General features: G+C 39.0%; 2 non-coding genes across 2 annotated transcripts; both read left to right on the forward strand.

Moving 5' to 3' along the window:
• Window positions 1–13,041: 13,041 nt before the first annotated feature.
• LOC148576291 (small nucleolar RNA R71) lies at window positions 13,042–13,149 on the forward strand. Its single transcript, XR_015903361.1, has one exon. It is a non-coding gene; the product is annotated as a small nucleolar RNA R71 (small nucleolar RNA).
• A 6,343-nt stretch (window positions 13,150–19,492) lies between these two features.
• On the forward strand, window positions 19,493–19,596 carry LOC148576292 (small nucleolar RNA R71). Its single transcript, XR_015903834.1, has one exon. It is a non-coding gene; the product is annotated as a small nucleolar RNA R71 (small nucleolar RNA).
• Window positions 19,597–27,586: the final 7,990 nt, after the last annotated feature.

The following is a 27,586-nucleotide window of genomic DNA, read 5'->3' on the forward strand; positions in this document are numbered from 1 at the left end:
AAATTATCCGCTCATCAGTGAACAAGGAGAGAGCTATGCTCATCTACAGCATCATGAAAGGAGAGAACATCAACGTGGGGAGATGATCCCCAACAACATCAACAAAGTGATAAAAAGTACCAGTGACAACACAATGTTGGCATTCCCCAGCATTATACAGAGGCTATGTGATGAGGCTGGAGTTGAAAAGATCATTGACGAGGTGCTTGTGAAGCAAGATAAATTCATAACTGCCAAAAAGATGGCCAAAGTGGTGGCTGTTCACCCACTCAACAGGGCCAGAGAATGAAAAGCTCATGCTCATGGACCACAACAACAACAAGAAGAGGAAGAGGCAGAAGAGCAACCTCACTTCTTGGCACTTCAACCACCACCACAATACCAATATCAGCAATTTCCAGAGGGATTCAACTTGGAACAATTGCAATGAGATGTACACCAAATGAAGGGAGACCTACACCACTTGAGGGAAGATGTCAATCAACTCAAGGAGACTCAACAACAACAATGGAGCCAAGTCAACTAGAACATTCAACAACTCCAAGGGGGTTTTGAGAACCTCAAGGAGCAGCAAGAACAATTTGACTGGGGAGAGGTGCGAAGTGCACTGGACAAAATAGTAGAGCAAGGCAAGTGGAAACAGAGTAACTTGGTTGAATTCAGAAATCTCTATGATGCCAGAACTATATCCAGGAGGCAGTATGACATCAATACACAAGCGAAACTGAATCACTTGTATAACGCCGTAGCCACTCTAAACCCAGGATACCCAACCTTCATGCAAGGAATGGAAGAGCTAAGTGCAAGACAAGAGGAAATCCTAGCCAAACATAAGGAAGATGAAAGGAATTATATGAGGAGGTCAGGATTTTGGAAGCTGGTGTGCGAAATCGTGATCATTCCATTCCTTGGTAACGGCACTAAAAACTCAATACGCACGTTCATGATCTTATATCTGTTTCACAACTTCGTACAACTAACCAGCAAGTGCACTGGGTCGTCCAAGTAATAAACCTTACGTGAGTAAGGGTCGATCCCACGGAGATTATCGGCTTGGAGCAAGCGATGGTCACCTTATAAATCTCAGTCAGGCGGATTAAATTGTATTAAGAAATTATAGTGGATGAAAATAAATAAAATATAAAATAGGATAGTGGTACTTATGTAATTCATTGGTGAGAATTTCAGATAAGCGTATAGAGATGCTTTCGTTCCTCTGATCTCTGCTTTCCTGCTGTCTTCATCCAATCAATCCTACTCCTTTCCATGGCAAGCTGTATGTTGGGCATCACCGTTGTCAATGGCTACTTCCCGTCCTCTCAGTAAAAATGGTCCAAGATGCTCTATCACGGTACGGCTATTCATCTGTCGGTTCTCGATCATACTGGAATAGGATCCATTGATCCTTTTGCGTCTGTCACTACGCCCAGCACTTGCGAGTTTGAAGCTCGTCACATCCATCCCTTCCCAGATCCTACTCGGAATACCACAGACAAGGTTTAGACTTTTCGGATCTCAGGAATGGCCATTCATGGGTTCTAACTTATACCACAAAGACTCTAATATCTCAGACTCGGTCCCCTGTATTAGATATCCAAGAGATATCCATTCAATCTAAGGTAGAACAGAGGTGGTTGTCAGTCACGCGTTCATAAGTGAGAATGATGATGACTATCACGATCATCACATCCATCATATTGAAGTGCGAATGAATATCTTAGAAGCGGAATAAGCTGAATTGAATAGAAAAACAGTAGTACTTTGCATTAATCTTTGAGGAACAGCAGAGCTCCACACCTTAATCTATGGTGTGTAGAAACTCTACCGTTGAAAATACATAAGTGATGAAGGTTCAGGCATGGCTGAATGGCCAGCCCACCTAAAGGTTTAAGATAGCATAAAACTAATCAAAGAGCCTGTAAATACAATAGTAAAAAGTCCTATTTATACTAAACTAGTTACAAGGGTTTACAGAAATGAGTAAATGATGCAGAAATCCACTTCTGGGGCCCACTTGGTGTGTGCTTGGGCTAAGCATTGAGCTTTACACGTGTAGAGGTCTTTCTTGGAGTTGAACGCTAGTTTGTAACCTATTTCTGGCGTTTAACTCTACTTTGCAACCTGTTTCTGACGTTTGACTCTAGAATGCAGCATGGAACTGGCGTTCAACACCAGTTTACGTCGTCTATCCTTAATCAAAGTATAGACTATTATATATTGCTGGAAATCCCTGGATGTCTACTTTCCAACGAAATTGAGAGCGCACCATTTGGAGTTCTGTAGCTCCAGAAAATCCACTTTGAGTGCAGGGAGGTCAGAATCCAACAGCATCTGCAGTCCTTCTTCAACCTCTGAATCTGATTTTTGCTCAAGTCCCTCAATTTCAGCCAGAAAATACCTGAAATCACAGAAAAACACACAAACTCATAGTAAAGTCCAGAAATGTGAATTTTAATTAAAAACTAATAAAAATATACTAAAAACTAACTAAATCATACTGAAAACTATGTAAAAACAATGCTAAAAAGCGTATAAATTATCCGCTCATCACAACACCAAACTTAAATTGTTGCTTGTCCCCAAGAAACTGAAAATCAAATAGGATAAAAAGAAGAGAATATATTATAAATTTCAAAATATCAATGAAACTTAGTTCCAATCAGATGAGCGGGACTTGTAACTTTTTGCCTCTTAAATAGTTTTGACATCTCGCTTTATCCATTGAGGTTCAGAATGATTGGCATCTATAGGAACTCATAGTTCAGATAGTGTTATTGATTCTCCTAGTTCAGTATGTTGATTCTTGAACACAGCTACTTTATGAGTCTTGGCCGTGGCCTTAAGCACTTTGTTTTCCAGTATTACCACCGGATACATAAATGCCACAGACACATAACTGGGTGAACCTTTTCAGATTGTGACTCAGCTTTGCTAAAGTCCCCAATTATAGGTGTCCAGGGTTCTTAAGCACACTCTTTTTTTGCTTTGGACCTTGACTTTAACCGCTCAGTCTCAAGTTTCACTTGACACCTTCACGCCATAAGGACATGGTTAGGGACAGCTTGGTTTAGCCGCTTAGGCCATGATTTTATTCCTTTAGGCCCTCCTATCCACTGATGCTCAAAGCCTTGGATCCTTTTTATTACCCTTGCCTTTTGGTTTTAAGGGCTATTGGCTTTTTCTGCTTGCTTTTTCTTTTTCTTTCTTTTTTTTTCGCTATTTTTTTTCGCAAGCTTTTGTATTCACTGCTTTTTCTTGCTTCAAGAATCATTTTTATGATTTTTCAGATTATCAAATAACATGTCTCCTTTTTCCTTATTCTTCAAGAGCCAACATATTTAACATTCATAAACAACAACTTCAAAAGACATATGCACTGTTCAAGCATACATTCAGAAAACAAAAAGTATTGTCACCACATCAAAATAATTAAACTAGTTTCAAGGATGAATTCGGAACCATGTACTTCTTATTCTTTTGTTTTTAGAACAGTTTTCATTTAAGAGAGGTGATGGATTCATATTCATAAATTTAAGGCATAGACACTTAGACACTAATGATCATGTAATAAGACATAAATATAAATAAAACATAAAGCTTAAAAATCGAAAAACAACAGAAAAATAAATAAACAAGGAGATTAAGGAATGAGTCCACCTTAGTGAGGGTGGCGTCTTCCTCTTCTTGAAGAACCAATGGTGCTTTGTCTTCCCTTTCCTCTTTCTAGAGGTTACTCTGGCCTTAGGTGCCATCAATGGTTATGGAAAAATAAAAAAAGCTATGCTTTTACCACACCAAACTTAGAATGTTGCTCGCCCTCAAGCAAAAGAAGAAAGAATAGTAGAAGAAGAAGAAGATATGGAGGAGATGGAGGGATGTGTGTATTCGGCTATATGGGTGGGCTTGGGTGGGAAAGAGATTTTGAATTTTGAAGGTAGGTGGGGTGTATGGATGTGAGTGGTGAATGGAAAACAGAAGGGATGACTGTGAATGGAGAGAGAGAGAGTGATATAGGATTATGAGGAGGGAAAGTGGTGCACGAAATTGTGATGTCCAGGCTCGAACAATCCCTGGCAACATGAGCAACTTGGTACGCGTAATCGTGATTACACTTTAATTATGTAAAATTCATGGCTCTTTCTTTCCCTGGCAATGGCGCCAAGAACATGATGCCAATACCATGGTTCACAACTTCGATACAACTAACCAGCAAGTGCACTGGGTCGTCCAAGTAATACCTTACGTGAGTAAGGGTCGAATCCCACGGAGATTGTTGGTATGAAGCAAGCTATGGTCACCTTGCAAATCTCAGTTGGCAGATATAAATAGATAATGGTGTTTTCGAATTTAATATAATAAAATAGGGATAGAAATACTTATGTAATTCATTGGTAAGAATTTCAGATAAGCGAATGGAGATGCTTTCGTTCCTCTGAACCTCTGCTTTCCTGCTACCTTCCTCCAATCAGTCTTACTCCTTTCCATGGCTGGCTTTATGCAAGGGCATCACCGTTGTCAGTGGCTACATCCCCTCCTCTCAGTGAAAAATATGCTCACATGCTCTGTCACAGCACGGCTAATCATCTGTCGGTTCTCGATCATGCTGGAATAGGATTCACCCTCCTTTTGCGTCTGTCACTAACGCCCAGCACTCGCGAGTTTGAAGCTCGTCACAGTCATTCAATCATTGAATCCTACTCGGAATACCACAGACAAGGTTTAGACTTTCCGGATTCTCTTGAACACCGCCATCATTCTAGCTTACGCCACGAAGATTCCGATTAAGAGATCTAAGAGATATTCATTCTAGCTTATTTCATGTAGAACGGAAGTGTTTGTCAGGCACGTGTTCATAGGGGAGAATGCTGATGAGCGTCACACATAATCATCACCTTTATCACGTTCTTGGGTGCGAATGGATATCTTAGAAGCGAAATACGATGAATTGAATAGAAAACAGTAGTACTTTGCATTAATCTTTGAGGAACAGCAGAGCTCCACACCTTAATCTATGGAGTGTAGAAACTCTACCGTTGAAAATACATAAGTGAAAGGTCCAGGCATGGCCGAGATGGCCAGCCCCCAAAACGTGATCACAGGATCAAAATACAATCCAGGATCCAGGATATCAAAAAGACTAGTAAAAGGTCCTATTTATAATAAACTAGCTACTAGGGTTTACATGAGTAAGTAATTGATGCATAAATCCACTTCCGGGGCCCACTTGGTGTGTGCTTGGGCTGAGCTTTAAGTGTTGCACATGCAGAGGCCATTTGTGGAGTTGAACGCCAGGTTTTGATCCATTTCTGGCATTCAACTCTGGTTTTGGATCCTTTTCTGGCGCTGGACGCCAGATTTAGGCAGGAAGCTGGCGTTGAATGCCAGTTTATGTCATCTATTCTTGGCCAAAGTATGAACTATTATATATTACTGGAAATCCCTGGATGTCTACTTTCCAACGCAATTGGAAGCGCGCCATTTCGAGTTCTGTAGCTCCAGAAAATCCACTTTGAGTGCAGGGAGGTCAGAATCCAACAGCATCAGCAGTCCTTCTTCAACCTCTGAATCTGATTTCTGCTCAAGTCCCTCAATTTCAGCCAGAAAATACCTGAAATCATAGAAAAACACACAAACTCATAGTAAAGTCCAGAAATGTGAATTTAAGATAAAAACTAATGAAAACATCCCTAAAAGTAACTAGATCCTACTAAAAACATACTAAAAACAATGCCAAAAAGCGTATAAATTATCCGCTCATCACAACACCAAACTTAAATTGTTGCTTGTCCCCAAGCAACTGAAAATCAAATAGGATAAAAAGAAGAGAATATACTATAAATTCCAAACTATCAATGAAACAGAACTTCAATCATATGAGCGGGACTTATAGCTTTTTGCCTCTTGAATAGTTTTGGCATCTCACTTTATCCATTGAGGTTCAGAATGATTGGCATCTATAGGAACTTCAGATTTCGAATAGTGTTATTGACTCTCCTAGTTCAGTATGATGGTTCTTGAACACAGCTTCTTTATGAGTCTTGGCCGTGGCCCTAAGCACTTTGTTTTCCAGTATTACCACCGGATACATAAATGCCACAGACACATAATTGGGTGAACCTTTTTAGATTGTGACTCAGCTTTGCTAAAGTCCCCAATTAGAGGTGTCCAGGGTTCTTAAGCACACTCTTTTTTTTTTTGCTTTGGACCTTGACTTTAACCGCTCAGTCTCAAGTTTTCACTTGACACCTACACGCCACAAGCACATGGTTAGGGACAGCTTGGGTTAGCCGCTTAGACCAGGATTCTATTCCTTTAGGCCCTCCTATCCACTGATGCTCAAAGCCTTGGGATCCTTTTTATTTGCCCTTGCCTTTTGGTTTTAAGGGTTATTGGCTTTTTGCTCTTGCCTCTTGGTTTTAAGAGCTTTTGGCTTTTTCTGCTTGCTTTTTCTTTCTATTTATTATTTTTTTTTCTATTTTTTTTTTGCCTATTTTTTTTTCTACAAGCTTTATTCTTTGCTGCTTTTTCTTGCTTCAAGAATCATTTTTATGATTTTTCAGATTATCAAATAACATGTCTCCTAGTCATCATTCTTTCAAGAGCCAACATATTTAACATTCTTAAACAACAACTTCAAAAGACATATGCACTGTTCAAGCATACATTCAGAAAACAAGAAGCATTGTCACCACATAAATATAATTAAGCTAAGTTCAAGGATAAATTCGAAACTCATGTACTTCTTGTTCTTTTGAATTAAAACATTTTTCATTTAAGAGAGGTGATGGATGCATAGGACATTCATAACTTTAAGACAAAGTTACTAACTACTAATGATCATGTAATGAAGACACAAACATGGACAAACACATAACATAGAAAACGAAAAACAGAAGAAATAAGAACAAGGAATGAATCCACCTTAGTGATGGTGGCGTTTCCTTCTTGAGGAACCAATGATGTCCTTGAGCTCTTCTATGTCTCTTCCTTGTCTTTGTTGCTCCTCCCTCATTGCTTTTTGATCTTCTCTTATTTCATGAAGCATGATGGAGTGCTCCTGATGTTCCACCCTTAGTTGTCCCATATTGGAACTCAATTCTCCTAGGGAGGTGTTGATTTGCTCCCAATAGTTTTGTGGAGGAAAGTGCATTTGAGGCATCTCAGGGATCTCATGGAAATGAGCTTCTTGCGCCTCTTGAGCTCCATGACTGGGCTCTCTTGCTTGCTCCATCTTTTTCTTAGTGATGGGATTGTCCTCTTTGATGAGGATATCTCCCTCTATGTCAATCCCAGCCGAATTGCATAGGTGGCAAATGAGGTGAGGAAAGGCTAACCTTGCCATGGTGGAGGACTTGTCAACCACCTTGTAGAGTTCTTGAGGTATAATCTCATGAACTTCCACCTCTTCTCCAATCATGATGCTATGGATCATGATGGCCCGGTCTATAGTAAATTCAGACCGGTTGCTAGTGGGAATGATTGAGCATTGAATGAACTCCAACCATCCTCTAGCTACAGGCTTGAGGTCCAATCTTCTTAGTTGAACCGGCTTGCCTTTGGAGTCAACCTTCCATTGAGCTCCTTCTACACATATGTCCATAAGGACTTGGTCCAACCTTTGATCAAAGTTGACTCTCCTTGTGTAGGGGCGTGCGTTCTCTTCCATGTTTGGCAAGTTGAACGCCAACCTCACATTTTCCGGACTAAAATCCAAGTATTTCCCCCGAACCATTGTAACATAGTTCTTTGGATCCGGGTTCTTACTTTGATCATGGTTCTTGGTGATCTATGCATTGGCATAGAACTCTTGAACCATTAGGATGCCGACTTGTTGGATGGGATTTGTTAGAACTTCCCAACCTCTTCTTTGAATTTCATGTCGGATCTCCGGATACTCATTTCTTTTGAGTTTGAAAGGGACCTGATGCCAAGGCATCTTAGGCTAGTTTCACTAGCATTTTTTTGTTAGTTTTAGTGGTTTTATGCATTTTCTTGAGCTTAAAGTAACCAAGAATGGTTAAATGAATAACAAAGCAATGAACCATCCAAACAGTATGATTTTGATGCAAATTCCATGAGTTTTTAGTTATATTACTTGAATGCTATGAATGGAAGATTTCTCATGAAATTTTGCAAGACTTTGATGCAATTGTTTGGATGATTTCAGGGAAGAAGAGGCTAGGCAAGGAAGCAACAAAGTCAATAAAGGAAGCTTGAATATCACATGTGGAGTTTAAGTTCCAGTTTAAGCCTAAACTGGAGCTTAAACGCCAGAATCATGAAGGCTAAGAAATGCTGAAACTGAAGTTTAACCTCCAGTTTAACCTTAAACTGGAGGTTAAACGCCAGAATGGAAGTCTCACCAAAGAAGCATTTCCACGTTTAACCTCCAGTTTGACCTTAAACTGGAGGTTAAACGCCAGAAGTGAGAAGAGCACCAAGGAGGGCAGTTCCACGTTTAACCTCCAGTTTAACCTTAAACTGGAGGTTAAACGCCAGAAAGGGGAAAAGCACCAGGGAGCCATTTCCACGTTTAAGCTCCAGTTTGACCTTAAACTGGAGCTTAAACGTGTTCGACCAAGTTTCTCCTCCAGGGTTGCTTTCTCCATTTCCACGTTTAAGCTCCAGTTTAACCTTAAACTGGAGCTTAAACGTGTTCGACACCTCCAGGGCTACCTTTCTCCTCTTCCACGTTTAAGCTCCAGTTTAACCTTAAACTGGAGCTTAAACGTGTTCGACCTCCAGGATGGCTTTCTCCTCTTCCACGTTTAAGCTCCAGTTTAACCTTAAACTGGAGCTTAAACGTGTTCAACCTCCAGGGCTGCCCTTCCTATCTCCACGTTTAAGCTTCAGTTTAACCTTAAACTGAAGCTTAAACGTGTTCGACTACATGACTCTCCAGGGCTGCCTTCTTCCATTTCCACGTTTAAGCTTCAGTTTAACCTTAAACTGAAGCTTAAACGTGCTTCTACAAAAGGCTTCACTGGAAGTGTCTGGCGTTTAAGCTGCAGTTTAAGCTTAAACTGCAACTTAAACGCCACTCTTGGAAAAGGTTTCTGGGCCAAAAATATTGCGGTTTAAGTTAGTCTTTGAGCACAAACATTAACTTAAACTTACTCTGGCATGAAACCCAATTGAATATCATGGTTTATGGGATTGGGCCTGAAGGATTGATGAGTCTGAAATTTCAATTTGTTGAGTCATGTATTATTATTTGATTATCACTAAGTTGGCTCAATGAATGTTACAGAATTTGGATCAGCAGCCTCATCAAAATTATGGATCATAAACCCAAAGCAAAAGGAAAGCAGGGAGAGGCCTCAAAGCCCAAGAAACATAACAGAAGCTCAATATAGAAAGTGTATAAATAGGATAGAATTTAAGTTAGGGAGGACTTTTACTTTTGGGGCATTGAGCTAGTTTTCATATCTTTGTAATTGAATTCAGAGCTATGACTCACTAAACCCCTTTCATTGGGTTAGGGAGCTCTATTGTAATTCAATGAATCAATAATAGTTTATCTTCTTCTTCAATCTTTTCTCTTGAATTTTGTTAGAAAGCTTCTCGATCTAATTCCATTGGGTAGTTGTCTTGGGAAAGAAACTACCCATAATTGGAATCCTTCGGAACCTTGGGAAAGGAATGGAGGATTCATGCTAGAGAAGCTTTCTCACAGTGAATTGGATTGGGGTTTGGATGGATATTGTGACATGTAATCCTACCAAATTGTGGTTCATGAAGCTGTGTGGTATAATCAGTGATCGAGCATCATCTCTTCTTATGAACATTTAAACCAAGGGATTGGGAATTTGTTTGTTTTTAGAGAGAATTAGTGAGCCAAGGGATTGGGATCCAATCATATAAGATTGCCAAGCAAAATTTAATGAACGCATTGGTTGAGGAAGAGATAAACATGTTTTGATTCGGAGATCTCAATATCTCCTATAACCCAATGAATTCCCCATTTCTCATTTCCACTTTCTCTTTACATTCTGCAACTAAATTCATGCAATCACCCCCATTCCCTTTTAATTTCAGCAATTTAGCTTATGCTCTTTAATTCATTGCAATTTAAGATTCCGCCATTTCAATTTCTTGTCATTTACTTTTCCCGCCAATTTTACATTCCGCAATTCTCATCTAAATCTTGATTCCGCTCAACTAGAACACACTTCTAATCTGAATTGCTCAATCAACCAATCCTTGTGGGATTCGACCTCACTCTATTGTGAGTTTTTACTTGACGATAACCGGTGCACTTGCCGGTAGGAATTTTGCCGATCGTGCAATTTCCTAAATCGTAGCATAACTAGTTTATGTGCATCAGGACCTCAGGGATCACCTTCTTCTTGGCCACAACATCATAGAAGTGGTCTTGATGGGCTTTGGAGATGAACCTTTCCATCTCCCATGACTCGGATGTGGAAGCTCTTGTCTTCCCTTTCCCCTTTCTAGAGGATTCTCCGGTCTTAGGTGCCATCAATGGTAATGGAAAAACAAAAAGCTTATGCTTTTACCACACCAAACTTAGAATTTTGCTCACCCTCGAGCAATAAAAGAGAGAATAGATGAAGAAGAAGAAGAAATGAAGGGGAGGGAGAGGGTGATGTGGTTCGGCCAAGAAGGGTGTAGAGGGGTGTGTTGTGTGAATTTGATGAAGAATGGAGGGCTTTATATAGGGAAGAGAGGGGGTGAAGGTTTCGGCCATATGGGTGGTTTGGGTGGGAAATTGGTTTTGAATTTTTGAAGGTAGGTGGAGTTTATGAGGTAGTTTTATGGGGGAGAGTGTTTATGGGGTTGTGTGAAAGAAAGTGGTGAGAAGAAGTGAGTGGAGGTAGGTGGGGATCCTGTGGGGTCCACGGATCCTGTGGGGTCCACAGATCCTGAGTGGATCTTGTGGGGTCCACAGATCCTGAGGTGTTCAAGGATTTACATCCCTGCACCCATTAGGCATGCAAAAATGCCTTTGCACCTAACTCTAGGCGTTCAGCGCCAGGTTGGTGACCATTTTGGGCGTTCAACGCCCATTTGTGTGCCATTTCTGGCGTTGAACGCCAGAACCATGCCTGTTCTGGTGTTCAGCGCCCAGAAGCTGCCCATTTTGGGCGTTCAGCGCCAGAACCATGCTCTGTTCTGGCGCTGAACGCTAGACAGATGCTCCTACAGGGTGTGATTTTTCTTCTGCTGTTTTTGATTCCGTTTTTAATTTTTATATTTATTTTGTGACTCCACATGATCATGAACCTACAAAGACATATAACTAAGAAAAATATAGTTAGATAAATAAAAATTGGGTTGCCTCCCAACAAGCGCTTCTTTAATGTCAATAGCTTGACAGTGGGCTCTCATGAAGCCTCACAGATGTGCAGAGCTTTGTTGAGACTCTCCAACACCAAACTTAGAGTTTGGATATGAGAGTTCAACACCAAACTTAGAGTTTGGTTGTGGCCTCCCAACACCAAACTTAGAGTTTGACTGTGGGGGCTCTGGTTGACTCTGCTTTGAGAGAAGCTTTTTCTGCTTCCTCTCCATGGTTGCAGAGGGAGATCCTTGAGTTTTAAACACAAGGGAGTTCTCATTCCATTGAAGCACTATTTCACCTCTGTCAACATCAATCACAGCTCTTGCTGTGGCCAGGAAAGGTCTTCCTAGGATGATGGATTCATCCTCTTCCTTTCCAGTATCCAGGACTATGAAATCAGCAGGGATGTAAAGGCCTTCAACCTTTACTAACACGTCCTCTACTTGTCCATAAGCCTATTTTCTAGAACTGTCTGCCATCTCTAATGAGATTTTAGCAGCTTGCACCCCATAGATTCCCAGTTTCTCTATTATAGAGAGGGGCATGAGGTTTATTCCTGAACCAAGGTCACACAGAGCCTTAAAGATCATGGTGCCTATGGTGCAGGGTATTATGAACTTTCCAGGATCCTGTCTCTTCTGAGGCAATGTCAGTTGATCCAGATCACATAGTTCATTGATGAACAAGGGAGGTTCAACTTCCCAAGTATCAATGCCAAATAATTTGGCATTCAGCTTCATGATTGCACCAAGAAACTTGGCAGTTTGCTCTTCAGTAACATCCTCATTCTCTTCAGAAGAGGAATATTCATCAGAGCTCATGAAGGGCATAAGGAGGTTCAATGGAATCTCTATGGTCTCTAGATGAGCCTCAGAGTCCTTTGGTTCCTCAGAGGGAAGCTCCTTATTGATCACTGGACGTCCCAGGTGGTCTTCCTCCTTGGGATTCACGTCCTCCTCTCCCTCTTTGGGTTCGGCCATTTTGCTTATGTCAATGGCCTTGCACTCTCGTTTTGGGTTCTCTTCTGTATTGCTTGGGAGAGTACTGGGAGGGATTTCAGTGATCCTTTTACTCAGCTGGCCCACTTGTGCTTCCAGATTTCTAATGGAAGATCTTGTTTCATTCATGAAACTTACAGTGGCCTTAGATAGATCAGAGACTAGATTTGCTAAATCAGAAGCATTTTGTTCAGAGTTCTCTGTCTATTGCTGAGTGGATGATGGAAAAGGTTTATTATTGTTAAACCTGTTTCTTCCACCATTATTAAAGCCTTGTTGAGGCTCTTGATCCTTCCATGAGAAATTGGGGTGATTTCTCCATGATGAGTTATAGGTGTTTCCATAAGGTTCACCTAAGTAATTTACCTCTGCTATTGCAGGGTTCTCAGGATCATAAGCTTCTTCTGCATAAGAAGCCTCTTGAGTACTGTTGGATGCAGCTTGCATTCCATGCAGACTCTGAGAGATCATATTGACTTGCTGAGTCAATATTTTATTCTAAGCCAATATGGCATTCAGAGTATCAACTTCAAGAACTCCCTTCTTCATAGGCGTCCCATTACTCACAGGATTCCTTTCAGAAGTGTACATGAACTGGTTATTAGCAACCATGTCAATGAGTTCTTGAGCTTCTGCAGGCGTTTTCTTTAGGTGAACGGATCCACCTGCAGAAGTGTCCAGTGATATCTTTGATAGCTCAGATAAACCATCATAGAATATATCCAGGATGGTCCATTCTGAAAGCATGTCAGAAGGACACTTTTTGGTCAACTGTTTGTATCTTTCCCAAGCTTCATAGAGGAATTCACCTTCTTTCTGTCTGAAGGTTTGAACATCAGCTCTAAGCTTGCTCAGCTTTTGAGGAGAAAAGTACTTGGCTAAGAAAGCCGTGACCAGCTTATCCCAAGAGTTCAGGCTGTCTTTGGGTTGAGAATCCAACCATAATCTAGCTCTGTCTCTTACAGCAAAAGGGAAAAGCATGAGCCTGTAGACTTCAGGATCTACTCCGTTAGTCTTAACAGTATCACATATCTGCAAGACTTCAGTTAAGAACTGAAAAGGATCTTCAGATGGAAGTCCATGAAACTTGCAGTTCTGCTGCATCAGAGAAACTAATTGAGGTTTCAGCTCAAAGTTGCTTGCTCCAATGGCAGGAATGGAGATGCTTCTTCCATGTAAATTGGAATTTGGTGCAGTAAAGTCACCAAGCATCTTCCTTACATTATTATTATTTTCGGCTACCATCTCCTCTTCCTGTTCGAAAATTTCTGAAAGGTTATCTCTGGATTGTTGTAATTTAGTTTCTCTTAGTTTCCTTTTTAGCGTCCTTTCAGGTTCTGGATCTGCTTCTACAAGAATGTTCTTATCCTTGCTCCTGCTCATATGACAAAGAAGAGGGCACAGAAAAAATAATAATAATAATATGGATCCTTTATACCACAGTATAGGGATCCTTGTGTGAGTAGAAGAAGAGGGGGAGACAAAGAATGTAATATAATGGAAGAAACACAACTGTGAGGAGGGTTGAGATGTGAGATAAGATGTTAGTAGATGAATAAATAAATAGAATAAGATGGGAGAGGGAGAATTTTTGAAAACAATTTTTGAAAAAGAGTTAGTGATTTTTGAAAATAGTTTTTGAAAAATGTTAGTAATTTTCGAAAATTAAGATTTAAAAATTAAAATAATTAATAAATTAAAAAGAAATTTTGAAAAAAGGGGGGAGATATTTTCGAAAATGAGAGAGAGAGTTAGTTAGGTAGTTTTGAAAAAGTTAAGAAACAAACAAAAAGTTAGTTAGTTAGTTGAAACAAATTTTGAAAAGATAAGAAGTTAGGAGGTTAGAAAAGATATTTTGAAAAAAGATAAGATGAGAAGATATTTTTGAAAAGATATGATAGAAATTAGTTTTTGAAAAAGATTTGATTTTTAAAGTCACAATTAATGACTTGATTCACAAGAAATCACAAGATATGATTCTAGAACTCAAAGTTTGAATCTTTCTTAACAAGCAAGTAACAAACTTGAAATTTTTGAATCAAAACATTAATTGTTATTGTTATTTTCGAAAATTTGGTATAAAAATAAGAAAAAGATTTTTGAAAAATATTTTTGGAATTTTCAAAAATAACTAAGAATTTTGAAAAAGATTTGATTTTTTGAAAAAGATTTTGAAAAAGATAAGATTTTCAAATTGAAATTTTGATTTGACTCATAAGAAACAACTTGATTTTAAGAAATTTTGAAAAAGTCAACTCAAATTTTCGGATTTGATGAGAGAGAAAAGGGAAAGATATTTTTTTGATTTTTGAATTTTTAATGAAGAGAGAGAAAAACAAGAAAAATGATGCAATGCATGAGAATTTTAGATCAAAACATGTGATGCATGCAAGAATGCTATGAATGTCAAGATGAACACCAAGAACACTTTGAATGTCATGATGAACATCAAGAACATATTTTTGAAAAATTTTTAATGCAAAGAAAACATGCAAGACACCAAACTTAGAATTCTTTAATGCTTAGACACTAAGAATTCAAGAATGCATATGATAAACATGAAAAGACACAAAACAAAAAATCATCAAGATCAAACAAGAAGACTTACCAAGAACAACTTGAAGATCATGAAGAACACTATGAATGCATGAAATTTTTGAAAAATGCAAGATGCACATGCAATTGACACCAAACTTATAACATGACTCAAGACTCAAACAAGAAACACAAAAAATATTTTTGATTTTTATGATTTTCTAATTTTTTTGGATTTTTTTTTTCGAAAATTAATTGAAAAAGGAAAATAAGGATTCCAAAATTTTTAATATGAATTTCAGGAATCTTGCATTCTTAGTCTAAAGCTTCAGTCCAGCAATTAGACATGGCTCACTAGCCAGCCAAGCTTTCAATGAAAGCTCCGGTCCAAAACACTAGACATGGCCAATGGCCAGCCAAGCTTCAGCAGATACCTCTCATACATACAACAATAAATTTTATTGGCAACAACTAGCTTGCTCTTGTGATGATGATTAGGAAGCCTCAGTCCAAAAGAGTTTAGACATGGCTTTATAGCCAGCCAGGCTTCACATGCCTCATGAAACACTAGAATTCATTCTTTAAAAATTTTGAATAAATTTTTTTTCGAAAACAGATGAGAAATTTATGAAAGATTTTTGAAAAGTTTTTGAAAATAAAAAGAAAAGTACCTAATCTGAGCAACAAGATGAACGGTCAGTTGTCCAAACTCGAACAATCCCCGGCAACGGCGCCAAAAACTTGGTGCACGAAATTGTGATGTCCAGGCTCGAACAATCCCTGGCAACATGAGCAACTTGGTACGCGTAATCGTGATTACACTTTAATTATGTAAAATTCATGGCTCTTTCTTTCCCTGGCAATGGCGCCAAGAACATGGTGCCAATACCATGGTTCACAACTTCGATACAACTAACCAGCAAGTGCACTGGGTCATCCAAGTAATACCTTACGTGAGTAAGGGTCGAATCCCACGGAGATTGTTGGTATGAAGCAAGCTATGGTCACCTTGCAAATCTCAGTTAGGCAGATATAAATAGATAATGGTGTTTTCGAATTTAATATAATAAAATAGGGATAGAAATACTTATGTAATTCATTGGTAGGAATTTCAGATAAGCGAATGGAGATGCTTTCGTTCCTCTGAACCTCTGCTTTCCTGCTACCTTCATCCAATCAGTCTTACTCCTTTCTATGGCTGGATTTATGCAAGGGCATCACCGTTGTCAGTGGCTACATCCCCTCCTCTCAGTGAAAAATATGCTCACATGCTCTGTCACAGCACGGCTAATCATCTGTCGATTCTCGATCATGCTGGAATAGGATTCACCTTCCTTTTGCGTCTGTCACTAACGCCCAGCACTCGCGAGTTTGAAGCTCGTCACAGTCATTCAATCATTGAATCCTACTCGGAATACCACAGACAAGGTTTAGACTTTCCGGATTCTCTTGAACACCGCCATCATTCTAGCTTACGCCACGAAGATTCCGATTAAGAGATCTAAGAGATATTCATTCTAGCTTATTTCATGTAGAACGGAAGTGTTTGTCAGGCACGTGTTCATAGGGGAGAATGGTGATGGGCGTCACACATAATCATCACCTTCATCACATTCTTGGGTGCGAATGGATATCTTAGAAGCGAAATAAGATGAATTGAATAGAAAACAGTAGTACTTTGCATTAATCTTTGAGGAACAGCAGAGCTCCACACCTTAATCTATGGAGTATAGAAACTCTACCGTTGAAAATACATAAGTGAAAGGTCCAGGCATGGCCGAGATGGCCAGCCCCCAAAACGTGATCACAGGATTAAAATACAATCCAGGATCCAGGATGTCAAAAAGACTAGTAAAAGGTCCTATTTATAATAAACTAGCTACTAGGGTTTACATGAGTAAGTAATTGATGCATAAATCCACTTCCGGGGCCCACTTGGTGTGTGCTTGGGCTGAGCTTTAAGTGTTGCACGTGCAGAGGCCATTTGTGGAGTTAAATGCCAGGTTTTGATCCATTTCTGGCGTTCAACTCTGGTTTTGGATCCTTTTCTGGCGCTGGACGCCAGATTTGGGCAGGAAGCTGGAGTTGAACACCAATTTACGTCATCTATTCTTGGCCAAAGTATGGACTATTATATATTGCTGGAAATCCCGTGATGTCTACTTTCCAACGCAATTGAAAGCGCGCCATTTCGAGTTCTGTAGCTCCAGAAAATCCACTTTGAGTGCAGGGAGGTCAAAATCCAACAGCATCAGCAGTCCTTCTTCAACCTCTGAATCTGATTTCTGCTCAAGTCCCTCAATTTCAGCCAGAAAATACCTGAAATCACAGAAAAATACACAAACTCATAGTAATGTCCAGAAATATGAATTTAACATAAAAACTAATGAAAACATCCCTAAAAGTAACTAGATCCTACTAAAAACATGCTAAAAACAATGCCAAAAAGCGTATAAATTATCCACTCATCAGAAAGTGAGTGGAGGTATGTGGGAATCCTGTGGGATCCACAGATCCTGAGGTGATCCTGTGGGGTCCACAGATCTTGAGGTGTCAAGGATTTACATCCCTGCACCAATTAGGCATGTAAAATGCCTTTGCATGCATTTCTGGCGTTTAGACGCCGAAGTGATGCTTGTTCTGGGGGTTCAACGCCCATATGCAGCATATTTTTGGCATTGAACGCCAGCTTCATGCTTGTTTCTGGCATTCAGCGTCAGCTCCATGCTCTGTTCTGGCGTTGAACACCAGCCAGATGCTCTTTACTGGCGTTTAAACGCCAGTAAGTCCTTCCTCCAGGGTGTGATTTTTTCTTCTGCTGTTTTTGATTCTGTTTTTAATTTTTGGATTTATTTTGTGACTTCACATGATCATGAACCTAATAAATCATGAAATAACAAAGAGAAAATAAAATAAAATATATTAAATAACATTGGGTTGCCTCCCAACAAGCGCTTCTTTAATGTCAATAGCTTGACAGTGGGCTCTCACTAAGCCACACAGGTGATCAGGTCAATTTTATAGATTCCCAATACCAAACTTAGAGTTTGGCTGAGGCCTCCTAACACCAAACTTAGAGTTTGATTGTGGGGGCTTTGTTTGACTCTGTACTGAGAGAAGCTTTTCATGCTTCCTCTCCATGGTTACAGAAGGAAGACCTTGAGTTTTAAGCACAAGGTAGTCCTCATTCAGTTGAAGGAACAACTCTCCTCTGTCCACATCAATCACAGCTCTTGCTGTGGCTAGGAAGGGTTTTTCAAGGATGATGGATTCAACCTCTTCCTTCCCAGTGTCTAGGATTATGAAATCAGCAGGGATGTAAAGGCCTTCAACCTTTACTAACACGTCCTCTACCTGTCCATAAGCCTATTTTCTGGAGTTGTCTGCCATCTCTAATGAGATTCTGGCAGCTTGCACCTCAAAGATTCCCAGTTTCTCCATTACAGAGAGTGGCATGAGGTTTATCCCTGACCCAAGATCACATAGAGCCTTCTCAAAGGTCATGGTGCCTATGGTACAAGGTATTAAAAACTTTCCAGGATCCTGTTTCTTCTGAGGCAATCTCAGTTAATCCAGATCACTCAGTTCATTGGTGAGCAAGGGAGGTTCATCTTCCCAAGTCTCATTACCAAATAATTTGGCATTTAGCTTCATGATTGCACCAAGGTACTTGGCAACTTGCTCTTCAGTAACATCTTCATTCTCTTCAGAAGAAGAATACTCATCAGAGCTCATGAATGGCATAAGGAGGTTCAATGGAATCTCTATGGTCTCTAGATGAGCCTCAGATTCCTTTGGTTCCTCAGAGGGAAACTCCTTATTGATCTCTGGACGTCCCAGGAGGTCTTCCTCACTGGGATTCACGTCCTCCTCCTCTTTTGTGGTTTCGGCCATGATGGTCATTTCAATGGCCTTGCACTCTCCTTTTGGATTTTCTTCTGTATTGCTTGGGAGAGTACTAGGAGGGATTTCAGTGATCCTTTTACTCAGCTGGCCCACTTGTGCTTCCAAATTTCTAATGGAGGACCTTGTTTCATTCATGAAACTTAGAGTGGCCTTAGATAGATCAGAGATTATATTTGCCAAGCTAGATGGATTCTGCTCAGAACTCTCTGTCTTTTGCTGAGTGGATGATGGAAAGGGCTTGCTATTGCTAAACCTGTTTCTTCCACCATTATTAAAGCCTTGTTGAGGCTTTTGATCCTTCCATGAGAGATTTGGATGATTTCTCCATGAGGGATTATAGGTATTTTCATAGGGTTCACCCATGTAATTCACCTCTGCTATTGCAGGGTTCTCAGGATCATAAGCTTCTTCTTCAGAAGATGCCTCTTGAGTACTGTTGGATGCAGCTTGCATTCCATTCAGACTCTGAGAAATCATATTGACTTGTTGAGTCAATATTTTATTCTGAGCCAGTATGGCATTCAGAGTATCAATTTCAAGAACCCCCTTCTTCTGAGGCATCCCATTACTCACAGGATTCCTCTCAGAAGTGTACATGAACTGGTTATTAGCAACCATGTCAATGAGTTCTTGAGCTTCTGCAGGCATTTTCTTTAGGTGAATGGATCCACCTGCAGAAGTATCCAATGACATCTTAGCTAATTCAGACAGACCATCATAGAATATATCCAGGATGGTCCATTCTGAGAGCATGTCAGAAGGACACCTTTTGGTCAGTTCCTTGTATCTCTCCCAAGCTTCATAGAGGGATTCACCTTCTTTCTGTCTGATGGTTTGAACATCCACTCTAAGCTTACTAAGCTTTTGAGGAGGAAAGAACTTGACTAAGAAAGCCGTGACCAGCTTATCCCAAGAGTTCAGGCTATCCTTAGGTTGAGAGTCCAACCATATTCTGGCTCTGTCTTTTACAGCAAACGGGAAAAGCATAAGCCTGTAGACCTCGGGATCAACCCCATTGGTCTTAACAGTATCACAGATCTGCAAGAACTCAGTTAAGAACTGAAAAGGATCTTCAGATGGAAGTCCATGAAACTTGCAGTTCTGTTGCATCAGAGAAACTAATTGAGGTTTAAGCTCAAAATTGTTTGCTCCAATGGCAGGGATTGAGATGCTTCTTCCATGTAAATTAGAATTAGGTGCAGTAAAGTCACCAAGCATCCTCCTTGCATTATTGTTGTTAGGTGTGTCTGCCATCTCCTTTTCTTGTTCGAAAATTTCAGTAAGGTTGTCTCTGGATTGTTGTAATTTAGCTTCTCTTAGTTTTCTCTTCAGAGTCCTTTCAGGTTCTGGATCAGCTTCAATAAGAATACCCTTTTTCTTGTTCCTGCTCGTATGAAAGAGAAGAGAACAAGAAAAGAAGAGGAATCCTCTATGTTACAGTAAAGAGGTTCCTTATTGTTAGTAGAAGAAGAAAGGGAATAAGAGTGAAGAAGAATGGATAATCCAAACACAAGGGTGAGGATATGAGCAGAGATATGAGATGAAGAGAAGTGTTAGTAAGTAATTAAATAAATAGAAGAAGATGAGAGAGAGAAATTTTCGAAAATTAATTAAAATAAAAATAAAATTTAAAGTTAAATTTCGAAATTAAAAATTAAAATTAAATTAAAATTAAAACAATTAGTTAATTAAAATGAAATTTTGAAAAAAAGGGACGGAATTTTCGAAAATTAAAGGTAGAGAGTTAGTTGGGCAGTTTTGAAAAAGATATGATTGAAACAAAAAGATATGATTGATTGAAAAAGATTTGAAATTTGTTTCTGAAAAAGATATGCTTTAAATTTAAAAAGATATGATTGAAACAAAAAGATAAGATTGATTGAAAAAGATTTGAAAATCAATTTTAAAAAGATAAGAAGTTAGAAAAGATTTTGAAATTGATTTTGAAAAAGATATGATTGAAATTGAAAAAGATATGATAATGATTTGAAAAGATTTAATTGTGAAAACTAAAGTTGATTACTTGACTAACAAGAAACTAAAAGATAAGATTTTAAAATTTAAAGATTGAACCTTTCTTAATAGGCAAGTAACAACTTAATATTTTTGAATCAATCACATTAATTGCTAATTAAGAAATAAAATAAGAGAAAGATTTTGAAAATCAAATTTAAAAACTTTTCGAAAATATGAAGGAAAAATGAAAAAGATTTAATTTTTGAAAAAGATTTTGAAAAGATAGGATTTTTTAAATTGAAAATTTGATTTGATTCATAAGAAACAATTAAATTAAAAAACTTTTTGACTAAATCAAATCATATTTTCGAAAATTTTGAGTAAAATAAGGAAAAGATATTTTTTTTATTTTTTAATGATGAGAGAGAAAAACATAAAATTGACACAATGCATGAAAATTTTGAGAACACTATGAATGTCAAGATGAACACCAAGAACACTTTGAAGATCAAGATGAACATCAAGACTTATTTTTGAAAAGTTTTAAGAAAAGAAAAACATGCAAGACACCAAACTTAAAAATTTTCAAACTTTAGACACTAACAAATTAAAAATGCATATGAAAAACAAGAAAAGACACAAAACAAGAAAATATAAAGATCAAACAAGAAGACTGGCTAGGAACAACTTGAAGATCATGAAGAACATATAATGAATTTTCGAAAAATCTTGAAAAAAAAAGAAACACATGTAAGACACCAAACTTAAAAATTGACTCTAGACTCAAACAAGAAACACAAAAATATTTTTTTGATTTTATGATTTTGTTAATTTTTTGGTTTTTTTTTTCGAAATTTATTTTGGGAAAAACGAAAAAGAAAATTTTTTTTTGTATTTTTCAAAAATAAGAAATAAAAAGCTTAAAAATAAAACAAAATTACCTAATCTGAGCAACAAGATGAACCGTCAGTTGTCCAAACTCGAACAATCCCCGGAAACGGCGCCAAAAACTTGGTGTGCGAAATCGTGATCATTCTATTCCTTGGTAACGGCGCTAAAAACTCAATACGCACGTTCATGATCTTATATCTGTTTCATAACTTCGTACAACTAACCAGCAAGTGCACTGGGTCGTCCAAGTAATAAACCTTACGTGAGTAAGGGTCGATCCCACGGAGATTGTCGGCTTGGAGCAAGCTATGGTCACCTTGTAAATCTCAGTCAGGCGGATTAAATTGTATTAAGAAATTATAGTGGATGAAAATAAATAAAATATAAAATAGGATAGTGGTACTTATGTAATTCATTGGTGAGAATTTCAGATAAGCGTATAGAGATGCTTTCGTTCCTCTGATCTCTGCTTTCCTGCTGTCTTCATCCAATCAATCCTACTCCTTTCCATGGCAAGCTGTATGTTGGGCATCACCGTTGTCAATGGCTACTTCCCGTCCTCTCAGTGAAAATGGTCCAAGATGCTCTGTCACGGCACGGCTATTCATCTGTCGGTTCTCGATCATACTGGAATAGGATCCATTGATCCTTTTGCGTCTGTCACTATGCCCAGCACTCGCGAGTTTGAAGCTCATCACAGCCATCCCTTCCCAGATCCTACTCGAAATACCACAGACAAGGTTTAGACTTTCTGGATCTCAGGAATGGCCATCCATGGGTTCTAACTTATACCACGAAGACTCTAATATCTCGGACTCGGTCCCCTGTATTAGATATCCAAGAGATATCCATTCAATCTAAGGTAGAACGGAGGTGGTTGTCAGGCACGCGTTCATAAGTGAGAATGATGATGACTGTCACGATCATCACATCCATCATATTGAAGTGCGAATGAATATCTTAGAAGCAGAATAAGCTGAATTGAATAGAAAAACAGTAGTACTTTGCATTAATCTTTGAGGAACAGCAGAGCTCCACACCTTAATCTATGGTGTGTAGAAACTCTACCGTTGAAAATACATAAGTGATGAAGGTTCAGGCATGGCCAAATGGCCAGCCCCCCTAAAGGTCTAAGATAGCATAAAACTAATCAAAGAGCCTGTAAATACAATAGTAAAAAGTCCTATTTATACTAAACTAGTTACTAGGGTTTACAGAAATGAGTAAATGATGCAGAAATCTACCTCTGGGGCCCACTTGGTGTGTGCTGGGGCTGAGTGATGAGCGGATATTTTATACGCTTTTTGGGGTTAAATTCATATAGTTTTTAGTATGTTTTAGTTAGTTTTTAGTTTATTTTCATTAGTTTCTAGGCAAAATTCATATTTCTGGACTTTACTATGAGTTTGTGTGTTTTTCTGTAATTTCAGGTATTTTTTGGCTGAAATTGAGGGAGCTGAGCAAAAATCTGATTCGGCTGAAAAAGGACTGCTAATGTTGTTGGATTCTGACCTCTCTGCACTCGGAATGGAATTTCTGGAGCTACAGGAGTCCAAATGGCGCGCTTCTAATTGCGTTGGAAAGTAGACATCCAGGACTTTCCAGCAATAGATAATAGTCCATACTTTGCTCAAGGATAGACGACATAAACTGGCATTCAACGCCAGTTCCATGTTGCAGTCTGGCGTCCAGCGCCAGAAACAAGTTACAAGTTGGAGTTCAACGCCAGAAACAGGTTACAACCTGGCGTTGAATGCCCAAAACAGCCCATGCACATGAGAAGCTTAAGTCTCAGCCCTAGCACAAACCAAGTGGGCTCCAGAAGTGGATTTCTGCACCATCTATCATAGTTTACTCATTTTCTATAAACCTAGGTTACTAGTTTAGTATTTAAACAACTTTTAGAGATTTATTTTGTATCTCATGACATTTTAGATCTAAACTTTGTACTTTTTAACGGCATGAGTCTCTAAACTCCATTGTTGGGGGTGAGGAGCTCTGCTGTGTCTCGATGAACTAATGCAAGTATTTCTGTTTTCCATTCAAACATGCGTGTTCCTATCTAAGATATCCATTCGCACTTCAATATGAATGTGATGAACGTGACAATCATCATCATTCCTCCACGAACACGTGCCTGACAACCACTTACGTTCCACTGTAGAATGAATGAATATCTCTTAGATCTCTTAATCGGAATCTTCGTGGTATAAGCTAGATTGATGGCAGCATTCAAGAGAATCTGGAAAGTCTAAACCTTGTCTGTGGTATTCCGAGTAGGATTCAGGGATTGAATGACTATGACGAGCTTCAAACTCACGAGTGCTGGGCGTAGTGACAGACGCAAAAGGATAGTAAATCCTATTCCGGTACGATTGAGAACCTGCAAATGATTAGCTGTGCGGTGACAGCGCACCTAGACCCTTTTTACTGGAAGGATGGATGGTAGCCATTGACAACGGTGATCCACCAACACATAGCTTGCCATAGGAGGACATACATGCGTGAATCAGAAACAGAGGAAAGCAGAATTTCAGAAGACAAAGCATCTCCAAAACTCCAACATATTCTCCATCATTGCATACAAGTATAATTTGTGTTCTGCCCTTTTATTCCTTGCAATCAAATTTGATAAGTGAATTATTTTATTGTTTTCCTGACTAAGAGTTACAAAATAACCATAGATTGCTTCAAGCCAACAATCTCCGTGGGATCGACCCTTACTCACGTAAGGTATTACTTGGACGACCCAGTGCACTTGCTGGTTAGTTGTGTGAATTTGTGAAGAACTGTGATTTCCAATTTCGTGCACAAAGTTTTTGGCGCCGTTGCCGGGAATTGTTTGAGTTTGGACAACTGACGGTTTATTTTGTTGCTTAGATTAGGAAAAATTTTTCTTTTTGGTTTAGAGACTTTTATTATTTATACCTTGTTAAAACACTTTAAATTTATAGCTCAATTAGCTAGAGCGTGGTGCTTATGTTCTTAGTAATTGGCTATCCTATTTTTAAAATCTTTTTCAAAAATAATTTTTCTTTGAATAAATCTTGTGCCAAACTTTAAGTTTGGTGTTTTCTTGTTGATTTTTCTTTGTTTTTTTTCGAAAATTTTAGTTTGGTTTTCTAAAAATTTTAAGTTTGGTGTTCTTTCTTCATGTTCTTGTGCTCTTTTGAGTCTTCAAAGTGTTCTTGAGTTTTCCTTGTGTCTTGATCTTAAAATTTTTAAGTTTGGTGTTCCTTGGTGTTTTCCCTCCAAAATTTTCGAAAACAAGGAGCATTAGATCTAAAAAAAATTTTAAATCTTGTGCTATCTTATTATTTTTCTCTCTCCTCTTTAAATTCAAAAATATCTTCTCTCTCTATTTTAAAGTAAATTTTCGAAATTTACCTTTAAAATTCAGATTTTTATTTCAAAATTTAAAACCTTTTTCAAAAATCATCATATCCTTTTCAAAATTTCCTAACCACTCTCTCTCTCCTCATTTTTTTTCGAAAATCTTCACCCATTTTTATTTATTTTAATTTATTTTGTTTTCAAAATAAATAAATAATTAAATAAATAAAAATATTTTTCTTCTATTTTACATCATCTCCCTTTCTCCATCATGGACCTAAGCGGAAATGAACAGTCCAGGAGGACTCTGGGGTCATATGCTAACCCTTCTACTGCTTCATATGGGAGCAGTATCTGCATACCCTCCATTGGAGTCAGTAGCTTTGAGTTGAATCCTTAGCTCATTATCATGGTGCAGCAAAGTTGCCAGTATTCCGGTCTTCTACAGGAAGAACCTACAGAGTTTCTGGCACAGTTTTTACAGATTGTTGACACAGTACATGATAAAGAAGTAGATCAGGATGTCTACAGATTATTACTATTTCCATTTGCTGTAAAAGACCAAGCTAAGAGGTGGTTAAATAACCAACCTAAGGCCAGCATAAGGACATGGAAACAGCTGACAGAAAAATTTCTGAATCAATACTTTCCTCCAAAATGGATGACACAGCTAAGGCTGGACATCCAAGGCTTTAAACAAGGAGATAATGAATCTCTTTATGATGCCTGGGAGAGATACAGAGAGGTGCTACAAAAATGGCCCTCTGAAATGTTTTCAGAGTGGGTTCAGTTAGACATCTTCTACTATGGGCTTGCAGAAAGAGCTCAGATGTCTCTAGATTACTCAGCTGGTGGATCTATCCACATGAGAAAGACAATTGAAGAAGCTCAAGAGCTCATTGATACAGTTGCCAGAAATCAGCATCTGTAACTAAGCAGTGACCCTTCCATGAAAGAAGAGGTTAAAACAGTAACTGCTGAACTCAGTCTTGTAAAACAAGCTGCTGAATTCAATCAGCAATTGGACTTTCTAACAAAGCAGTTAGCCGAATTCAAGGATAGACTACAAGAGACAAGGATGGCTAATATAAATATGGAAGAACAATTGAAGCAAACAAAGCAGCAGCTGTCAAAACAAATAACAGAAGAATGCCAAGCAGTTCAATTAAGAAGTGGGAAGACATTAAATACCCCACCTCAAGGCAGCAAGAAGCCAAGAAATGAGCAAACCACCCAAAATCCACCTAAGGACAGTAAGAGCCCAGGGAAAAATGATTCTGGTGCTAAAACGCCAGAAATTGGGTGGAAGGCTGGCGCTGAACTCCTAGACCATGCTCAGGACTGGCGTTCAACGCCAGAAACAAGCAAGGATCTAGCGTTGAACGCCCAAAAGAAGCACAGTTCTGGCATTCAGACGCCAGGAACAGATGAGGAGCTGGCGTCTAACGTCACTCCAGCTTCTAACTCTGGCACTCAATTGCCAGTGAGGGATCAGACACACACAAGTGCTGATGACAACCCATCTAAAAAGGCTTCTTCAACCACTTCTGTAGGAAATAAACCTACAGCAACTAAGGTTGAGGAATATAAAGCCAAGATACCTTATCCTCAAAAACTCCGCCAAGAGGAGCAGGATAAGCAATTTGCTCGCTTTGCAGATTATCTCAGGACTCTTGAAATAAAGATTCCATTTGCAGAGGCACTTGAGCAAATACCTTCTTATGCCAAGTTCATGAAAGAGATCTTGAGTCATAAGAAGGATTGGAGAGAAACTGAAAGAGTTCTCCTCACTGAAGAATGCAGTGCAGTCATTCTGAAAAGCTTTCCTGAAAAGCTTAAAGACCCTGGGAGTTTTCTGATACCATGCACATTAGAAGGTAATTGCACCAAGACAGCTTTATGTGATCTTGGGGCAAGCATCAACCTAATACCTGCATCCACTATCAGAAAGCTTGGTTTAACTGAAGAAGTTAAACCAACCCGGATATGTCTCCAACTTGCTGATGGCTCCATTAAATACCCATCAGGCGTGATTGAAGACATGATTCTCAGAGTTGGGCCATTCACCTTTCCCACTGACTTTGTAGTGCTGGAAATGGAGGAGCACAAGAGTGCTCTCATTGATGTCCAACAGGGGGAAATAACCCTGAGAGTCAATGAGGATGAGTTTAAGTTGAATGCTATCAAAGCCATGCAGCATCCAGACACATCAAAAGACTGCATGAAAGTTAATCTTATTGACTCTTTGGTAAAAGAGATCAACATGGCTGAGAGTCTCGAATCAGAGTTGGAAGACATCTTTAAAGATGTTCAGCCTTATTTGGAGGATTCAGAGGAAATAAAAGAGCCTCTGAAATTTCCTCTGGAAGAGGAAAAACCTCCTAAACCCGAGCTCAAACCATTACCACCATCCCTGAAATATGCATTTCTGGGAGAAGGTGACACTTTTCCAGTGATCATAAGCTCTGCTTTAAATCCACAGGAAGAGGAAGCACTGATTCAAGTGCTAAGGACACACAAGACAGCTCTTGGGTGGTCCATAGGTGACCTTAAGGGCATAAGCCCAGCTAGATGCATGCACAAAATCTTATTGGAGGATAATGCTAAACCAGTAGTTCAACCACAGAGGCGGTTAAATCCAGCCATGAAGGAAGTGGTGCAGAAA

The sequence above is a fragment of the Arachis ipaensis genome, chromosome B1 (assembly GCF_059453495.1).
Source record: "Arachis ipaensis isolate K30076 ecotype BB chromosome B1, ASM5945349v1, whole genome shotgun sequence".
Taxonomy (NCBI): domain Eukaryota; kingdom Viridiplantae; phylum Streptophyta; class Magnoliopsida; order Fabales; family Fabaceae; genus Arachis; species Arachis ipaensis.